The sequence below is a fragment of the Macaca nemestrina genome, chromosome 5 (genome assembly GCF_043159975.1).
Source record: "Macaca nemestrina isolate mMacNem1 chromosome 5, mMacNem.hap1, whole genome shotgun sequence".
Taxonomy (NCBI): domain Eukaryota; kingdom Metazoa; phylum Chordata; class Mammalia; order Primates; family Cercopithecidae; genus Macaca; species Macaca nemestrina.
The window spans coordinates 140,794,296-140,810,943 of NC_092129.1; the positions used below are offsets into that span (position 1 = coordinate 140,794,296).

General features: G+C 43.8%; 2 protein-coding genes and 1 long non-coding RNA gene across 10 annotated transcripts in view; 2 read left to right on the forward strand and 1 right to left on the reverse strand.

Moving 5' to 3' along the window:
- LOC105489679 (mediator complex subunit 20) overlaps window positions 1–16,648 on the forward strand; it is a 70,843-nt gene that overhangs the window by 18,367 nt on the left and 35,828 nt on the right. For 5 of the 6 annotated variants that reach the window (XM_071097074.1, XM_071097076.1, XM_071097075.1 and 2 more), the window contains one exon: window positions 13,479–13,560. The exons of the other annotated variant lie outside the window; for it this stretch is intronic. The gene's annotated coding sequence lies outside the window, so the exon portion shown is untranslated. The remainder of the gene's footprint in view (window positions 1–13,478; window positions 13,561–16,648) is intronic. 6 annotated transcript variants of the gene reach the window in all.
- Window positions 8,659–9,848, reverse strand: LOC139363405 (uncharacterized). Of its 2 annotated transcripts, none has more exons than XR_011623722.1 (3): window positions 9,717–9,848; window positions 9,170–9,478; window positions 8,659–8,724 (listed from the first exon to the last, which is right to left on the reverse strand). It is a non-coding gene; the product is annotated as an uncharacterized lncRNA (long non-coding RNA). The 2 variants fall into 2 exon arrangements; XR_011623721.1 differs by having other exon boundaries at window positions 9,626–9,760.
- LOC105489613 (ubiquitin specific peptidase 49) overlaps window positions 10,033–16,648 on the forward strand; it is a 98,191-nt gene continuing 91,575 nt past the window's right edge. Inside the window, exons 1-2 of one of the 2 annotated variants that reach the window (XM_011754564.3) lie at window positions 10,198–10,246; window positions 13,479–13,560. The gene's annotated coding sequence lies outside the window, so the exon portion shown is untranslated. Of the gene's footprint in view, window positions 10,053–10,197; window positions 10,247–13,478; window positions 13,561–16,648 lie in introns of those variants that run through there. The other variant, XM_071097066.1, reaches the window with a different exon arrangement.

The following is a 16,648-nucleotide window of genomic DNA, read 5'->3' on the forward strand; positions in this document are numbered from 1 at the left end:
TTAGAGGCACCCGCCACCATGCCCAGCTCATTTTTTGTATTTTTAGTAGAGATGGAGTTTCATTATGTTGGCCAGGGTGGTCTCCAACTCCTGACCTCAGGTAATCCACCCGCCTCAGCCTCCCAAAGTGTTGGGATTACAGGTGTGAGCCACTGTACCCAGCCCGCTTTGCCTTTTAGGCACAGTCTTGGCTCATACATTTCCAGCGTTTTTCACTTTTGTTCTTTTCCTTCACATTTAAGCATACATTCGATGAGCTTTAAGTCTAGAGAACACCAGATTTAAGAACTGCCACTTGGGTACTTTTTTCCTTTGTGTCAATTAAAGGAAATGTGTCACTAAAAGAGGCAGGTAATGCAATATATTTTCTTTTTTTTTTTTGAGATAGAGTCTTGCTCTATTAACAGGCTGGAGTGCAGTGCCTTGATCTCAGCTCACTGAAGCCTCCTCCTCCCAGGTCCAAGCGATTCTCCTCCTTTAGCCTCCCGAGTAGCCGGGACTACAGGCACACACCATCACATCCAGCTAATTTTTGTGTTTTTCCAGCTTCTTTTTTTTTTTTTTGGAGACAGTCTTGCGCTGTTGCCCAGGCTGGAGTGCAGTGGCTTGATCTCGGCTCACTGCAAGGTCCACCTCCCAGGTTCACGCCATACTCCTGCCTCAGCCTCCCAAATAGCTGGGACTACAGGTGCGTGCCACCACGCCCAGCTAATTTTTTTTGTATTTTTTGTAGAGATGGGGTTTCTTGGTCGTGATCTGCCCGCCTCAGCCTCTCAAAGTGCTGGGATTATAGGTGTGCGCCGCCGTGCCTGGCAGTTTTGTATTTTTATTTTATGTATTTATTTTTTATTTTTTGAGACAGAGTCTTGCTCTGTCGCCCAGGCTGGAGTGTAGTGGTGCGATCTCGGCTCACTGCAAGCTCTACTTCCTGGGTTCACGCCATTCTCCTGCCTCAGCCTCCCGGGTAGCTGGGACTACAGGTGACCGCCACCACGCCCAGCTAATTTTTTGTATTTTTAGTAGAGACGGGGTTTCACTGTGTTAGCCAGGATGATCTCGATCTCCTGAACTTGTGATCTGCCTGCCTTGGCCTTGCAAAGTGCTGGGATTACAGGTGTGAGCCACCACGCCTGGCCTAATTTTTGTATGTTTAGAAATGGGGTTTCACCATGTTGGCCAGGATGGTCTTGATCTCTTGACCTTGTCATCCGCCCACCTCAGCCTCCCAAAGTGCTGGGATTACAGGCATAAGCCACCCTGCCCGGCCTACATTTCTTAAATAATTTAAGAAATATGGCTCCACTAGCAAAGCTGCCAAAACTAAACTGATGACTTGTGGGAAGGACCCATATGTTATCCAGCTCTTGTGTGCATTTCTGAGTGGGGCTTTTAGGAGTACTTTAGGATATAAATGTTTGTGTATAATTTTTGAAAGTGAAAGTTGAGGGCTATTTATATAAATTAAGGGGAAAAGGACATGATTATTCCCATTTTATAAATAAATCTTACACTCAGCCAGTAAATGGAGATGCCATATTTCTTTGGTTCACATCTCATGTTCTTGCCACTCTAGACTATCTTCCTACCCCTCCTTCCTCTGTTTCCACATGCTTTAGCCTTTTTCCCATCTGTAGCTACCCCAAAAGAACAGAAACTGGGAAGCTGCTAGGGCCTTGCCAATGTCATCTTGGGGTACTTTTGCCAGAGCCACACAGAAACATGCTAACCTTGACTGTCAGCTGTCAGGGCAGCTTTAGAGTTCATTTAGTTCTCTGTCAGTGTAAAATGGAGAGGCTGTAGCTCCCAGAGAAGTCATGCAGAGAGATGAGGGTGGAGTCAGACCAAACTTCAGGCCCAGGACTCCTGGCTACCAGCATGTGCCAAAGTACAGCAGCTGGACCTCCCTGAGGTGCCGGATGATTTTAGGTGGAATGTGGAAACATTTTAATACTAGTACTTCTGTCTTATTCTAATTTGTATTAAGAGAAAAGTATAACTAGCACTTTATTCCTTAGGATGGGGGTGTTTTTAAGTGTTTGTTTATTTATTTATCAGTAGAGATGGAGGTCTCATCCTGTTGCCCAGCCTGGAAGAGTCTTTTCAAATGATCTATTAAGTTACAGTACAGGGGATACATGCCAACTTCAAAACCTGTGGAAGGGGAAGGCAAATACTGGATCTTGGGAACCACTGTAAACTACTTTGCGTCTAGTCTATTTCCTACATCCATTGATGGTTCCTGCCCTGGCTGTGCTTTCCTGTTGTCTTTCTTCTATGCTGGATTCTCTGTACCCTGCTCCCACACTGCCTCCTGCTGGCTTTCCTCAGATATTAAGGACCAAGTAGTCACATTTCCCCCACCATGAGTTGGTGTCGCTTCTTCACTGAAGAAAACACCTAGGGACTGACCCACTCCTTGCCTCCACCAGATCTGCCCCAACCCAGTGTGTTCTGAGACTTCAGGTTAAGGCAGTTATTGAAATTGTTCTCTTCAAATACTGGAAGGTAAGGGTTGTGGTTAGAAGTTCCCCACCTAAGCATGTGCTCCAGGTGTCAAAAATTGACAGGCAGGACTGATGTATGGCCTTGTCGTCTCCAGCCCCATACCTTTAACTCCCAACATTGCCTTTCTCTTGCCACACCCTCCCTCTCCATTTCTGTTACTGCATGGGTTTCTTAAGCCACAGACCCCAATTACTATCTCATGTGGAATGGCTGAAACCAATTGCATTACAAGTTTGGGCCTCCCCTGAGAATTTGGTGTCTTTGACTTGTGAGTACTCACTTCTTGGGGGTGGGAGCTCTCCAAGATGAGTCACTCTGATTGCATAGAGCATTCCCAAATAAGTCTTTTTGGTTAGAATAACTTTAAATCACCCAGCTTGATTTAGAGTCAATAATTGAATGATGATCCCTCAATCATTCAATACTCACATCTCGGTGGGGCGTGGTCGCTCACACCTGTAATACCAGCACTTTGGGAAGCTGAGGTGGGCAGATCACCTGAGATCAGGAGTTCAAAACTAGCTTGACTAACATGGTGAAACCCCATCTCTACTAAAAATACAAAATTATCTGGATGTAGTGGTGCACGCCTGTAATCCCAGCTACTTGGGAGACTGTGGCAGAAGAATGAATCACTTGAACCTGGGAGGTGGAGGTTGCAGTGAGACGAGATCTTGCCACTGTATTCCAGCCTGGGTGACAGAGTGAGACTCTGACTCAAAAAAAAAAAAAAAAAAAATTCTGTGATCCAGAAAAGAGCCTCTAAAGGGAGAACAAATCCTGCAATGGAAACAGTATGAGGACAAAGTTAAGCAAGTTTGAGGCTGGTCTAGCCAGCTTTTGTGAGCAGGATCTTTCCCTGCCTTCTGGACCTTACATCTGGGTGTCAAGCCAGAGGATTTTCCTTCTTCATTTTATAGCCAATCCTTTGGGCCTTTCAGACAGTTTCTGGGAAGATGGACTGAGTTTGTGCTATCTTCCTATGTTTCCCCTTTTTCTTTTGAAAATAGGCAGGAGTAAATACATAAGAAGCAATCTTGATAGCTACTTCTGTGGCTTCAGAGTTACTCTTCTGTTATGACACTCCATGGGGTCTGACAAGTATTCTGTTGTAATGGAATTTGGCATAATGCATATACTTTTTCATTTTTCAGAAAAACGTAATTGATGAGGCAGAGAAATAGTTCCTTGCCTCTGTGATGAAATTAGCAAGTTGAAAAATTATTGAAATGATTAGGGCAAAGTTTCCTAATTCTCTTGCATTCTCTGTTTCATTTCCCAACATACCGCTGCCCCATCAGATAGCACAGACTAATTTTTTTTTTTTTTTTTTTTTTTTTTTGAGACGGAGTCTCGCTATGTCGCCCAGGGTGGAGTGCAGTGGCCGGATCTCAGCTCACTGCAAGCTCCGCCTCCCGGGTTTTTACGCCATTCTCCTGCCTCAGCCTCCCGAGTAGCCGGGACTACAGGCGCCCACCACCTCGCCCGGCTAGTTTTTTGTATTTTTTAGTAGAGACGGGGTTTCACCGTGTTAGCCAGGATGGTCTCGAACTCCTGACCTCGTGATCCGCCCGTCTCGGCCTCCCAAAGTGCTGGGATTACAGGCTTGAGCCACCGCGCCCGGCCAGCACAGACTAATTTTTAAGATTAATATGAATTTGACTGAATTTTCTTTGGAGACTTTTAGAAAGAGATTTTAGGGACCACATTTATATAGCCTAGATTGTCCTGAAGCCAGAATTCACGAGTAGAAGCCTTTTGTCATGTAGGAAAGGCAAGGCTGGGAATGTGAAGTCTTTTGTCAAGTAGGAAAGGCAAGGCTGTGAACGTGAAGGGTGTTCTGGGGTGGCCTGCTCGAGGGAAGAGAATGCGTCTTTAAGAGACAGATGGTTGAGTGCCATAGCACTGGCCCTAACTTGCCACGTAACTTCAATCAAGCTGTTGTCTCTGAGTCTCATCTGTACAGTGGGAATAATGATGCCTGCTTTCCATATTTCATAGAGTTGTTGAGAGGCTCAAAGGAGAATACATATGAAGAGTGTTTTGTAGGCAAGAAGATGCCATCTCTGCTCTCAGGTCTTAATTTTCTAAAATTTTTTATTTTTTAAGACAGAGTCGCACTATGTTTCCCAGGCTGGTCTCGAACTCCTGGGCTCAAGTGATCCTCGGCCTCCCAAAGTGTTGGGATTATAGGTGTGAGCCACCATGCCTGGCCTAAATATTTATTAATTTGCTTAAAGGTAACAATAAGCCCATCATGTTAAATAATTTTTTTTTGAGAGAGAGTCTCACTCTATGGCCTAGGCTGGAGTGTAGTGGTATGATCTCAGCTCACTGCAACCTCCGGCTCCCAGGTTCAAGTGATTCTCATGCCTCAGCCTCCCGAGTAGCTTGGATTACAGGCGCCTGCCACCATGCCTGGCTAATTTTTGTATTTTTAGTAGAGATGGGGTTTCGCCTTGTTGGCCAGGCTGGTCTCAAACTCCTGACCTCAGGTGATCCACCCACCATAGCCTCCCAAAGTGCAGGGATTACAGGTGCAAGCAAAATATTTATTTATGTATTTAATTAATTATTTATTTATTGAGATGGGGTCTTGCTCTGTTCCAAGGCTGGAATGCAGTGGCATGATCATAGCTCACTACAGCCTCCATCTCCCAAGCTCAAGCAATCCTCCCACCTCATCCTCCTGAGTAGCTGGAACTACCTGTGCCCGCCACCATATCTGGCTAACTTCTTTTTAGTAGAGATGACTATGTTGTCCAGGCTTGGTCTCAAACTTCCTAAGCTCAAGTGATCTTCCCACCTTGGCTTCCCAAAGTGTTGGGATTACAGGCGTGAGCCACTATGCCTAGCTGATAAAATATTTTTAAGGAAAAGTAATTATTTTTCCAAATAAAATTTCTTGAGAAGAGTAGCATTGTTTTTAATTTTCATAAATCTCTTGAATGTCTGGCATAATAGAAGACTGAAATACTCATATCTGCTTTTGCATTCAATCTGTTTCAATGTTGTTTTGGTTGAAGAATATGAAGAAAATTCAACCTCCCACAGATGCGTATTTGGAAAAAGGGAGAAGTATATTCATAACTTTTTCAGATAATTGTGGATATTCTTTGATGCTGTCAAAACTCTGCTAAAGGCTAGTTGCAGTGTGGAACCTCAAAGTATATTAGTGAACTTTTTATATTCTATTAATGTTTATTGGTTTATTTTGCACTGTTTTTTTCTTTTTAGAGATGGAGTCTCGCTATATTGCCCAGGCTAGTCTCGAACTCCTGGGCTCAAGTGATCCACCTGCCTCAGCCTCTCAAAGTGCTGAGATTACAGGCGTGAGCCATTGCACCTGGCTTTATTTTGCACTTTGAATGGATCTTTTACGAATGTGTGATTTTGTAGTGTCATGCATTGGTCATTTGGAAAACACTGCACATCTCCTAAATGTTGACACATTATACAATATCAAAAAATCATATTTATTAATATCACTACCAGTCCTTGTTGTTTAATTTTAATGTTTTATTTTAGTTTTTTTTTTTTTTTTTTTTTTTTGGAGACTTAGTCCCACTCTGTTGCCCTGGCTGGGGTGCAGTTGTGCGATCTCGGCTCACTCCAACCTCCGCCTCCCAGGTTCAAGCAATTCTCCTGCCTCAACCTCCGGAGTAGCTGGGACTACAGGCACACGCTGCCATGCCCAGCTAACTTTTTTTGTATTTTTAGTAGAGATGGGGTTTCACCTTGTTTCCCAGGCTGGTCTAGAACTCCTGAGCTCAGGCAATCCCCTCACCTCGGCCTCCCAAAGCGCCAGGATTACAGGTGTGAGCCACCGTGCCTGGCCTTATTTCAGTTTTTTGAGACAGAGTCTTGCTCTGTTGCCCAGGCTGGAGGGCAGTGGCATGATCTTGGCTCACTGCAACCTTTGCCTCCCTGGTTCAAGCAATTCTTGTGCCTCAGCCCCCTGAGTAGCTGGGATTACAGGAATGCACCACCATGCCCATCTAATTTTTGTATTTTTAGTGGAAATGGGGTTTTGCCAAGCTGGCCAGACTGGTCTCGAACTCCTGGCCTCAAATGATTTGCCCGCCTTGACCTCCCAAAGTGTTGGGATTACAGGCGTGAGCCACCGTGCCCCGCCCACTACCAGTCTTATTTATTAGAAAAAGTCATGGGAAGCTATCAAGCTTATATTGGGAGATACAAGTCAGTTGTCAGAAATTCTGTTTGACTTAAATGCTTGAGTTTTATTAGGCCGGGCGCGGTGGCTCATGCCTTTAATCCCAGCATTTTGGGAAGCTGAGGCGGGCAGATAGCCTGAGCTCAGGAATTCAAGACCAGCCTGGGCAACATGGTGAAACCCTGTCTCTACTAAAATACAATAAATTAGCTGGGCTTGGTGGTGTGTGCCTGTGGTCCCAGCTACTCAGAAGGCTGAGGCAGGAGAATCGCTTGAACCTGGGAAGCAGGGGTTGCAGTGAGCTGACATCACGCCACTTCTCTCCAGCCTGGGCAACAGAGTGAGACTCCGAAAAATAAATGGTTGAGTTTTATCATAACGGACAATGCTATCAGGCTCAACTTTATTTTTAAGAACATGTCGGCCGGGCACGGTGGCTCATGAATGTAATCCCAGCACTTTGGGAGGCTGAGGCGAGCGGATCACCTGAGGTTAGGAGTTTGAGACCAGCCTGACCAACATGGAGAAATCCCGTCTCTACTAAAAATACAAAAATTAGCCGGGTATGGTGGCAGATGCCTGTAATCCTAGCTACTAGGGAGGCTGAGGCAGGAGAATCGCTTGAACCTGGGAGGCAGAGGTTGCGGTGAGCCGAGATCGCACCATTGCACTCCAGCCTGGGCAACAAGAGTAAAACTCCGTCTCGGAAAAAAAAAAAAAAAGAAAAGAACATGTCTGCCAAATATCCAGTGAACAACTACAGTCTGTTAGCTGTTCTTTCAAAAAAAAATGGTGTTCCATGAAGAAAGCTGTTAACTCAGCTCCAAACTCAAATTACAAAACTGCTTTTCCTCAAGACAAATGTTGTACTTAAAAGTGCTTGATGCATACATACATACATTTAATCACATAAACGTGTACTTAAAGTAATTTTTATTGTCTTCATCGAAGACCTCTTAAATGAAACAGGTGTTTTTGGTGTTTTTTTTTTTTTTTGAGACAGAGTCTCACTCTGTTGCCCAGGCTGCAGTGCAGTGGTGCGATCTCAGCTCACTGAAACCTCTGCCTCCCAGGTTCAAGTGATTCTCCTGCCCCAGCCTCCTGAGTAACTGGGATTACAGGTGCGTGCCACCACGCCCAGCTAATTGCTGTATTTTTAGTAGAGACGGGGGTTTCACTATGTTGACCAGGCTGGTCTCGAATTCCTGACCTCAAGTGATCCGCCTGCCTCGGCCTCCCAAAGTGCTGGGATTACAGGTGTGAGCCACTGCACCCGCCTGGCCTGAAACAGGTGTTTTTTGTTTTGTTTTGTTTTTTTTACTGTGGCAGTGAAGAATACCTTGACCTCTAGTACAGCTAGGTGCAGTTGCCTTGATTTGTGCTAAGGCAGTAGTTTTACCCATTGCTACTTTTGTATCATTGTGCAAATGTCATCACAGTGACAATGCAGATAATGTCTTAGTATTATTAGGAAAATCATTTTGACCTCAGGCACTCCACTATCCCCCCAGCCCAAAGGGTCTCAGAGATCCCTAGGGCTTTCCAGGCCACACTTTTTAAAAAAATTTATTTATTTTTTTGAGATGGAGCCTCACTCCGTTGCCAGGCTGGAGTGCTGTGGCGCGATCTCAGCTCGCTGCAACCTCCAACTCCCTGGTTCTAGCGATTCTCCTGTCTCAGCCTCCTGAGTAGCTGGGATTACAGGTATGCACCACCACATCCAGTCAGACCGAGTTTCACCATGTTGGTCAGGCTGGTCTTGATCTCCTGACCTCGTGATCCACCTGCCTCAGCCTCTCAAAGTGCTGGGATTACAGGCGTGAGCCACCACACCCAGCCTCCGGGCCACACTTTTGAGAACACTGATCTAATACATGCTCACAGCATTGAGAAACTTTTCCTCCTGTATTGCTATTCTGGGAGCATCCCTTCCATTAGAAGTTTTAAGTGGCTCCCAAATTCTTCACTCAGCAAAAGCACCTTGTTATGGAACTAACATTGAATAAGTAAAAATCTTTCTTCTCCAAGATTTTTCTTGGGGATTGCTGAGTAAGGGAATAAGACAGAGTTATAATGTAAGAATTCCTTAAAAAGAATTGTGTTAACTGTGATGGACGAGAGAGCTAAATTCTGAATCTAACTCTGAGGTCTTGAACCTCAGGAAACACTCCACTTCCTCTCCTTCTATCAAACCTCTTTTAAAAGTGCAAGTTATTAATAAATTGCCTTTACAGCGCCTGGTCCAGGCATTGTAGTTTCCCCCTTCCTATTGTGTGTGGGTTGTTTTTTGTGCTTACCTAGTTCTCCTATTTACAGGTGTGTAACTTGAGCCACCACTGTAGCTAATGTGTGTTTATTTTACTTGTCCTTATATTTAAATGTAAGTCTTTATCTGCCTTTGCTATGTGTTGGATGTTGAAATTGTTGATCTTATTTTGGGAGACTCCCATCCTCCCCCACAACCCCGCAAGTAGTTTCAAGACAGTGCACCTACGAGACAGCTTAGGAACCAAGCCTTTTGTAGCTTAGGTGCTGTTCTGTTTCCCAACGGTGTCCATCCCCATCCCTCCAGAAAGAAGTCCTTAGGACCAGTACCAACTCAGTCTGGTTTACTTCCCAAGCTCTACAATCTGCTGAACTTCATCAGTTCCGGCAGCGATCCTCTAACTTGGAAATTTCCATAAAACAGCTGAATCTCTCTTGGGTCATCAGTGGCAAAAGCCAGACACGTGCTCGCCCGCCTGGGAGCCAATAGTAACTTTTGCTGCTGCCTCCGGAAACCCCACGGTTTGCGGGCTGCTGCTTTAGGAACAACACAGAAATAACGTCTTTTAACAGAACAAAACAAAACATATGGACGGAATAGTGAGAAAGCCTTTGTCCTTCGCAGTGGGGAGAGGTGTTAAAGGTGAACCCAAAAAAGTATGAGAAACTCATGTAAAATACCTTCACAGTTCCCCGGGAAGAAGGGGGCGGAGATGGGCTCGGGAGCGTCTCTGGCCCTTTAAGTAGGAGGGACAGACATAATAGTCTGTACCTTTAAGAGTCTCTTTGTCTGGAAACCTTCTTATTTACCCTCCTGTGCTTCAACCAAACTTCGACCAGCCATTCACAACCCCCCCCCTACGCCGCCGCCCCTTACGCCAAGCTCAAAGCGGCCGCGCGTTTGTGGCTGACCCTAAACTTTGCGCCTGCGGCGCGAACCCTCGGAAAGGGTGCCGGTGCCGGGGTCGCGGCCCAGCGCTGCGCCGTTGGCGCAATGCAGGGCCCTAGGGGCGGGGCTCCAGCGGGCGGGCCAATAGGCGGGCAGGGGGCGGGGCCGGGTTCGGTTGTCTCGCGCCCTGGTGACAGCTCGCGCGTGCTGATGATGGCGGTAAATAGAGGGGGCCGGGGGAGGGGACGGAGGCGGTGGGGAGGCGGCAAAGTGGGTAGCTCCAGGGGGTAGGGGGGACGGGGGCCGGGGAGGCCGCGACGGCCAGGGAGCCCATTCTAAGACTCGGAGGCGGGGATAGGAGTCTCCGGCTCACTAGCCCTCCCCTTTAAAGAAGCAAAATCCTCACACACCGGGTGAGGGGCGACAAAGGCAGCGCGCGCCTTGCGGGCGGGAGGAGCTGCGGTAGGGGGCGGGACCGCGGCGCCGGCGGGCTGGGGGCGCCTAGGGCGGGGGCGGCGGGAAGCGAGAGCCGGGAGTCGGGGCGCTCCGGCGTCTTATTTTGGCGGGGTGGGCGACGGCTGGGTTGGGGCAAAAGCCTTGAAGGGAGGGGGAAAGGAAGGCTTGGGGGCGATGGGGGGAACCGGGTTGAGAATGAGATGAGGAGGATTAAGGGGAGAAAGGGTTAGAAGCCAGGGAGAGGAGGAGTGAGAAAAAGCCAGCCAAGGAGGTAGGAAGGAGGCAAAAGCCAGGGTGGTGGGCGTTAAGGAAGCCGGGCAGGGAATGAGGTTAGGGCTGGGAAAAGGGATCGTGGGGTTAGGTGTAAGAGCAGGGGTTTGAAGGGGAAAGCTTCGTAGGGGGTGGTATTGGGGTGAGGGGTACCGGGGTAAGTGTTGGAAGTGGAAGACAAGGAGGGGCAGAGCTGGGGTAATAGTTGGGAGTAGGAAAGAGAGAGTGATTAAGAGCCAGACGTGACAAGGGTGTGAACTAGTGCGGAGCGAGATGAGCTGAAGGACTAGGACCAGCGGTGTGGTGGGAACTGCTGGCGAGGTTCTGAGAAAGGAATGGGTTAGTGGGTGGGCGATGGATGTAAATTCTGTAAAGCGAGGGGGGGCAAATGAGACCTGGATTGGAACCAGGTGGAGTCCGGAATAAGAGTGTGGTGGAAGGGCCAAGGGAAACATATAAGAGATGGGTGTCTGTAGGACAATTCTGGGTGCAGAAAAGCTGAAAGGAGACTAGAGTTAGGGTGTAAGAAGTGATGGCCATCTGGAACCAGGATAACTGGGGAATTACGTTAATTGTAGAGGTTCAGCAAGATCCAAGGTGAAAACAGTGAGGTGAAGAGACAAGGCTAAAAACAAATGGTGAGAGGAGCAGGAAGAGATGGGCCCCAGGATTTAAAGGATGAGATGGGGAGTAAGGGAAGAGAAGGGGGCTAAGGGAAGCTCGGGGAGTCCTGATGAATGTAGAACTGGGGTAGACTGCACGGGGGTGGGAATCGAATGTGCGTGTTGTGGGGAGTTGCTCCAGAAGGTCTGCAAGGGTCAGGGCAGAAATGCTATAGTGAAAGATCAAGTGTAAGAGAGCCTTTGGTGCAGAAGAGAAGGAACCATGGTGAGTGAAAGGGGACCTAGAGACAGGGGTAAAGACTAAAAAGTAAGGGCAGAGGTGGGGGGTGCAGGAAAGGAATTCTTTGTTGAGGAGAGAACTGTGTGTTGAAACTGAATCCTTTTGTCCCTAAAAGTAGGAAATTCCAGAAACCTCTTTCTCTCTTCAAGGAATCTTGAATCCGCTTCCAGCCTTCATTGCTTTTGATTTGAGTTTCCTGTCCACTTTGAAGAAATGAGACTCATTTTGATTTGATTTTTTTCTTGTATGGGTGATAAAGCGTAAACTCTGGGTGTTGAAAACCTCTGCATTTCACTAGTGTTGTGATAATGCGGGGAAAGGGTGTGCTTATTTAGAGTGTACTCGAGTGATGTGATAGTTCTGGTGTTGTAGGAGTGCTGTACCTGACAAGTGCTGGGCTGTGTTTTATGGACAGCATTTTCATTTTCCACGGAGAACACACTGTTGTTGGGATAGAGAAAGATGATTAATCAACCAGGTTTCTGTTTATCGTTTTCAGTGGCTGGAGAATGTTAAGAAGTCATTTCAGAGAAAGGCAAATAACCAACCAAGGAAGTTTACTGGGGGAGAGATTTAAATCAGAGCTGAGGGCTTTGAGTTCCTGAGCTGCCTTTAGCTTTGTGTGGGACGTTTCATGCTGTAGTTGGTAACCCACCCATTTAACGGAATAAAGAAAGAGAGAATTGTAGAGTAGTGGAGGATTTTAGAGTGGCAGACTTATTTTTTAGGGTAAATAAATTTATGAGTAATTTTGATGGAAAAACATCTCTACAAGATAATATTGCATGCTGGGTCTTTGGACAGCTCCACTGCCTTTCGTGTTTTATGATTGTGAATAAAGAAGGCCAGATTAATACTAATTTTCTAGAAGCTTTTGATTTTTAAGACACCTTTAGAAATGAAAAGGAAGATAAGAAATTTGGGGCAAAATTTGAATTATTCTTAGAATTTTGTTTTAATGATTTTATTCAGAAGCTTTTACATTTAGCTAAGAATATGAATGAATATTTGTTTTGCATTTGATGGTGCCAAAGGATAGCATATAATTTACTTAGGGAAAAATGCAAACAGTTGTTGAGAATCTTGTTGGGTTATTTCATTATGTACACTCAGATGCACAAAGAGACTTTTTTTTTTTCAAAGTTGTATAAATTTTGGATTGACACTCTTTTGCTAGTGTTTGTATAAAGAGCAAAGATTAGGTTTATGACATTCATAATAGTTAACAAAGATTATATTTTGATTTGTGGATTTGAGCAACAATGGTTATTAATGTATATGAATAATTTAGAAAACTTTCTACATTCAGCTACTGTGTTAGTGGCATAGTATTTAGTTTATGGTTTGTTTCCTGGATTGTATTAAGCAAGTGTTCAAGGTGACTAGATGTATTTAGCAATTTAACAGAGGATTTTGGTAAAAATTACTATTTTTGCCAATACATTTTAAAAGGATTAGTTTGATACGTTGACTTTCAAGATGAAGAGTAACTTTAATATGAGGCACTTGTTTCAGTGAGATGTGTGTGCATATTCTCTTTATAGATGTGTTTGGGCTGGCATTAGTAGTAGGATGTACTCTGTATGGTATTGCCATGTTTATAATGTAATTGTTTTATGCTCAGTATCTTTATATAAACGATTATAGACTTATTTGATATTGGTAAAGAAGAAAATATAAACTGTAAGATCAGCCAAGGGAAAGAGTGAGTCCTGCCTTTTGTTTCTGTATGCAACGGCCTTAGTGTGCTAAACCAGAGCCTCATTGTCAATGGTTATTTCTCAGTCGCTATTTCTAAAACTGAAAATGGATTTTTAAAAATTGAGATAATGCTGTTTATCAATAAGGACTCCAATGATAAATTTAAGCTTTATTTTCATTTGTTCGTCAAGTACAATTCTACCCGATTTAACTTTATTTTGGTTATAATCTTATTTGCTAAGCAAAAGCTTTTAAATTTATATTTTTAGATTTATTAGGTTGTACATAATTAAATGTTTTCCTGGTTAATTGTAGATTCTTTGGATGGGAAGAGACCTTGAAAGGACCTCTAGTTTATCCAGCAACTCCAGTCAATATCCCACTTAAATAATTCCAGGTAGATAAAAATTTATCCTATTTTTTAAAACAAATCTTCAGCAGTAATGTGGTAACCTCTAGATAATCTTTGCAAGCATTTAATAATTTATCTATCAGGAGAGTCTGCCTTCTCTCTAACCAGCACATGCTTAATGCTATATATTTGTTTCCTCTTGCCCCATTCTCAATTTTTGAGTAAAAAAATCTGTGTACTTTTGTATTTATAAGACCTTAGTTCTTCATAAACTTAATAATAGTAACCAGCACACATATAATGCTTTTGTGCCAGATTCTTCTGTAAGCACTGCAAATTGTAACTTGTATACTCCCCAATGGCAATCCTATGAGGTAGGTACTATTACTATTCTCATTTTACAGGTGATGAAATAGAGTGTCCTTGAGATTAAATGGTTCGTCCAAGGTTATACTCAGACATTCCTGCAACTATTTATTTGGTAGTTAATTATCTTATATTACAAATAATACAAATAATACAAAATAATATTTTGTTAAATAATAACCCAGTGATACATTTAAGCTTTATTTTAGTTCAAAAGTTAGAGTTCTAAGTGGTGGGATGGGATTACAACCTTTGCATTTTGCCAGCAGAGTCTGTGCTTTGGTTTTACCTCTGGTTTGCCTGTTGTGAAGTTCTCCCTCACCATGCTCTTCTTCAGATTCAACACTTAACAAGTCTTGTTTGCCAATCTTTAAAAATTATTCCTGTAGTCCTGTTACTAACCTTTTATCAGTTCCTTTCTAGATGGGGAACCTGGGGTAAACGCCATAATGATTATGTATAATGTAAAGATTACATTGAGGTTCTTGCATGCTTCTATTTTTTCATTCCAAAATTGTATTTACAAAACAACCCCACACCAGTAAAAAATGCCTTATTGCATTGCAGATTATGCATCCAGAAAACTGCCCTGGACTTGTTGTATACTATGACATGTTTACAGTTGAAAGATTATTGTTGTTTGAAGAAAAATGAATTTTTTTCTGACTTCAGATTTCAGTGCAAATATCCATAAGCAATACCTGTTTATACCCTCACTAATTTTTTACTATTTTCTCTTTATGTGTGCCTAAGTGATATACCAATTCCCCCATACATTATTATTGTTATTATTATTTTTGAGACAGAATCTCGCTCTTTCGCCCAGGCGAATGCAGTGGCGCCATGTCAGCTCACTGCAGCCTGTACCTCTCTGGGACTACAGATATGCGCTATCACACCTGGCTAATTTTTGTATTTTTTGTAGAGACAAGGTTTTACCATGTTGCCCAGGCTTGTCTTGAACTCCTGGGGTCAAGCGATCCGCCCACCTTAACCTCCCGAAGTGCTGGTATTACAGGTGTGAGCCACTGTGCCTGGCTCCCCTATACTTTTAACTGGTTAAGTAAATTGATCCAGTCTTTTTTTTTTTTTTTTTTGAGATGGAGTACTGCTCTGTAGCTTAGGCTGGAGTGCAGTGACGCCATCTTGGCTCACTACAACTTCCGCCTCCCAGGTTCAAGTGATTCTTCTGCCACAGCCTCCCTAGTAGATGGGATTACAGGTACCCACCACCACACCCAGACAAGTTTTTATATTTTTTAGTAGAGACGGAGTTTCACCTTGTTGGCCAGGCTGCTCTCAAACTTTTGACCTCGAACTCGTGACCTCAAGTGATCTCCCAAAGTGTTAGGATTACAGGCGTAAGCCACCGTGCCCAACTGATCCACTCATTTAAAAAAATAATTAACAATTACTGAGTGTTTACTAGGTGTCCAGCATTAACTGAATATGTGAATTGTTTGAAACTTGAAACAGCCCTATGAGAGAACTTCTGTTGTTAATACTCTATTTTTTGGTGGCTGTTGATTTTATTACAATTTTTTAAATGTATGGAAAAGTTGCAAAAATGATACGAGAAATTCTGTATACCCTTACTCAGTTTTACCAATTTTTTTTCATTTTGCCCCATTTGCTTTATCATTTTCTCTCACTTGAGTATTTTTAAACAAGTCAGATTGAAGAAGATGCATATGAAGACCTTAATTTTAAAGAAGAAAAGGGGAGAATGTTTTGAGTATTTCAGAAAGTTTAGTTTGTATTTGATTTCAGTCAAATACTTGAAGCAAAGGAATCTCAAGATTGGGTTTAGAATGGACTTTGTGTTTTTATGGTCTTGTCTCCAGTACATTCTGAGATTCTTTTACTTGTGAATGATGGGTTTTCAGGTCTTTCCCATTAGAAGAAACTCTATCATAGTGTACCCGTCTGTTGGGAACCTCCTTAGCATGTGACATGTGTGCTCATGCACGGATGTGTCCTCAGGACATGCTAGCTATGGAGGTATGGGTGATTATTGTGTGAGAAACAGGAGCCATGGGGCCTTTCAACACCACAACCAAGAAATATTTAGGTGAAATACATAATTTAAAGACTCTTATGTAGCTTCAAGGAGCTGGAAAAGATCAAAGTGAAAAATGTATTGCTTTAAGAATATTGGTTGGCTGGGTGCGGTGGCTCACACCTGTAATCCTAGCACTTTGGGAGGCTGAGGCAGGTGGATCCCTTGGGGCCAGGAGTTTGAGAACAGCCTGGCCAACATGGTAAAACCCCACCTTTACTAAAAATACAAAAATTAGCCAGACGTGGTGGCACGTGCCTGTAATCCCAGCTACTCAGGAGACTGAGGCAGGAGAATTGCTTGAACCTGGGAGACAGAGGTTGCAGTGAGCTGAGATCAAGCCACTGCACTCCAGCCTGGTCAACAGAGTGAGACTCTGTCTCAAAAAAAAAAAAAAAAAAAAAAAAAAAAAAGAACATTGCTTGGGATTAATACAAATAGGTTTGCCATATGATGAGGGGATGAATGGAAGTATCTTAATATTTTATTACCTTCCCCCCAAATAAACTTAAATTTTGGGAGTCTTTTCTGTTGTTGTCACATAAGGAAATTTAACTGACTCCTTTCCCGTCATTTAATCTTCATTAAAATGATGGCCTGTCTATTCGATAAACTTGTGACCTGAAGGGGATCCTCAGTTTAAGTGCAAGGAATATTAACTGTATTCTGACAAATGCAAAATACGGCACTTGTGGCTGGGCGCGGTGG